General features: G+C 53.4%; 1 protein-coding gene across 2 annotated transcripts in view; it reads right to left on the bottom strand.

The window, feature by feature from the left end:
• Positions 1–3,385, bottom strand: part of Epb41l1 (erythrocyte membrane protein band 4.1 like 1) — a 125,048-nt gene that overhangs the window by 105,873 nt on the left and 15,790 nt on the right. For both annotated transcript variants that reach the window (XM_029537146.1, XM_021194661.2), the window contains exon 2: positions 542–590. The gene's annotated coding sequence lies outside the window, so the exon portion shown is untranslated. The remainder of the gene's footprint in view (positions 1–541; positions 591–3,385) is intronic.

Genomic DNA, 3,385 nt, shown 5'->3' with positions numbered 1-3,385 from the left:
AGAGAGAGAGAGAGAGAGAGAGAGAGAGAGAGAGAGAGAGAGAGAGAGAGAGAGAGAGATAAAATTAAAAAAGGAAGAAAAGTAGAAAGAAAGAAAACTAATTTTCCTTCCAGAAAGTTGAACAAATCTCATTCATCCCGATGCTGGGTTCCCCAATGCCTGCCTGGACCATGGATGTACAATTCTAGGACCATCAGAACATGAGACTCCACTGTGTTCAGTGATGAAGCTCAGCAGAACCACGCTCTGACTAGTCTAATCTACACCCAGGAGCTGCTGAGTCAAAGAAAGCAAGATGCAGAGCCTGCAGATGCAGATGCAGCTAGATCCTGCTTCCAGTCTGCTGTCTCCATCCTTGGCGGGCAAGTAGCACAGGCGGCCCCTCTTCCACAGGGACAGCCTCAGCCCTGTCCCCTTTGTCAGCCTTAGCATAACCCCGAGGCCTAGACAAACCCCCGTGCCGCCCCAGCAGGAACAGAACAATCTAGAACCTGCAGTCCCAACCTCAGCTGAAGCAGGAGACAGCCTGCGGTGTACTCACCCCTCCTTGGCACACTGGCTCCCTGGGGAGGACGTCCTCAGCCGGGCACCTGGAATGAGAAGAGAAGATTAGCCCCTTCAGCATGCGAGGCTGGCACAGGACAGTCCAAGGGACCTGGGAAGTCACAGAGGCCAGGTAGAGAGCCTGCGGGACTGTGGAGGCTAAGGTGAGGATGAGCCTTCATTCTGAGGGCGATGGGAACACACGGGCTGGAGAAGACACAGCAAAGAAGTCAAGAATTAATGAAGGAGAAGGAGCCTAGGCTGGAGCAGCCACACAGGCAGCCAAGCCTGAAGAGAAGCAGACTTCGAAGTGCACTGGGTGGAGCTGGAGGAGGGGCAGTGAGGCCCCGCTCCTCGGGGCTTCCCTTCACATCAGTGCTAGCTTTCCAGCACCTAGGAAAAGCATGTCCAGCACTGTCTCCACCTGACTATTCTGCCTCAGTCTCCCCACCTGTGACATAAACGTGGGTAGGCTTAGGCATCACTAGGGGCCTTTCTAACATCGGAAGTCTGTTCTGGTACAACTCCTTCACCACATTTTAAGTCTCTTTCCTTTGAGCCCCACAGCCAGCTCGGCCTGGCAGCAATGGACAGTGTAGCTGGAAGGAAAGGTTTGTCCTTGGGCTCACTCAGAAGCCTGTGGAGGTCTCCTGATTCCACGCCATAAGGAACATAGCAAACGGGTGAGCGGGAGGGAAACATACAGTGAGTGGTTTATGAATGTGGGCTCTGGAGCTCTGTGGCCTTGGCAACTCACTTCCCTTCCTAATCTAGAATCCCATCCTCTCTGACAGATTGGCCTCTCCATAGGACCATCTCCTCTAATCCTCTGCTGGTTCTGGAAGCTGACACTGCACCCTCGCCTTCTCTAGATTAGAGAGCCCACACTCACGAACCAGCTTCCAGAGCACACGAACACATGAACAGCCTGCGGTCCAGAGAAGGAGGTCCTCTTTTGGAGATAGGGTCTCAGTGTGTAGCCCTGGCTAACCTAACACTCACTGTGTAGACCAGGCTGGCCTTAAACTCACAGAGATCCATCTGCCTCTGCCTCCCCAGTATTAAGACTAAAGGTGCCAGGTGTGGTGGTGCACGCCTTTAATCCCAGCACTTGGGAGGCAGAAGCAGGTGAATTTCTGAGTTCAAGGCCAGCCTGGTCTACAAAGTGAGTCCCAGGACAGCCAGGGCTATACAGAGAAACCCTGTGTCGAAAAACCAAAAAAAAAAAAAAAAAAAAAAAGACTAAAGGTGTGTGTGCCCCACAACACAGAGTTTGGACTTAGGTTCTTTTATATGCACCGGTGTCTTGCCTGCATGTATGTCTGTGTGTGTGTCGGGAGGTCAGATCTTAGAGTCACAGACAGCTGTGAGCTGCCATGTGGGTGGGTGCTGGGAATCGAACCCTGGTCCTCTGGAATAGAACCAGTGCTCTTAACTGCTGAGCTATCTCTCCAGGCCCAGACCCAGGTCCTCAACTACTAAGTTGTTGGTACGATGTTTTATTGCTGCTTTTTGGATAAAGAAAGTGAGATTAAAAAATTCCAAATGACCTGCCTAAGGTCTTAGGGAAAATGAACTTCAGGAGAGGAATTTGAGCAGACCTCCTGGGTGAGAAAGCCTGTGGTCCCCTATGCTATCCAGAAAGTAGATGGTTACAGAGAAGCTCTGGGTTCAGGGAGAAATTACGTCAGGAAGCTGTGATTGTGTGTGCTGCATACTCCCCAGAGCACCCCCATGCACATGCGCCCCAGAGCACCCCCATGCAATGTGCCCCAGAGCACCCCCATGCAATGTGCCCCAGAGCACCCCCATGCACATGCACCCCAGAGCACCCCCATACACATGCTCCCCAGAGCACCCCCATGCAATGCGCCCCAGAGCACCCCCATGTACATGCGCCCCAGAGCACCCCCATGCAATGTGCCCCAGAGCACCCCCATGCATATGTGCCCCAGAGCACCCCCATGCGCATGTGCCCCAGAGCACCCCCATGCAATGCACTCCAGAGCACCCCCATGCAATGCACCCCAGAGCACCCCCATGCACATGCACCCCAGAGCACCCCCATGCAATGCGCCCCAGAGCACCCCCATGCACATGTGCCCCAGAGCACCCCCATGTACATGCGTCCCAGAGCACCCCCATGCACATGCACCCCAGAACCCCCATGCACATGCGCCCCAGAGCACCCCCATGCAAGGCACCCCAGAGCACCCCCATGCAGTGCGCCCCAGAGCACCCCCATGCACATGCACCCCAGAGCACCCACATGTGCAACTATCTTAAGAGGAAAACAGAAGTCCCTGGCAGGACAAAGCCTCTTTCTTAGCTGCCCTCTCTGGGGATTAGACAGGAGGGAAGGCCACAGTCCTGCCAGGGGTGAGCAGAGGGCTGGATCTAAATAAACAGAAGTACCAACTGGCCACCATCTCGCTATGACTCCAACCCGGTCTATCTCTACCCCCCTTTCCCTGCTTCCTTCCTCCTCTGTAGCTCCAGCCCCAGAATGGCCAGAGCTACACTAGACAGCGTCAGGTCTCTCTCAGAGCCTGAAGAGAGGATGTAAGCCTGTAGCCACGACATTCCAGAAGCAGAGGCAGGAAGATCACTGCAAATTCAAGACCAGCCCATTCTACAAAGCATGGTCCAGGACAGCCAAGGCTAATGAGTCTCTGGTGGTGGGGTGTGAAGGGAGACTGAGGGAGGGGGACCACACTTCCGAGGAACACCACTATAGACTATCCTCTCTAGCCTCTAAATATGTGCAAGCACACAAACATGCACAAGGATAGATATGTGCATATATATATATATATATATATATATATATATATATATACAT

This window comes from Mus pahari, chromosome 3 (assembly GCF_900095145.1).
Source record: "Mus pahari chromosome 3, PAHARI_EIJ_v1.1, whole genome shotgun sequence".
NCBI lineage: Eukaryota > Metazoa > Chordata > Mammalia > Rodentia > Muridae > Mus > Mus pahari.
Note: the sequence above shows the minus strand (reverse complement) of the source record. Positions and strands in the feature narration are given on the sequence as shown.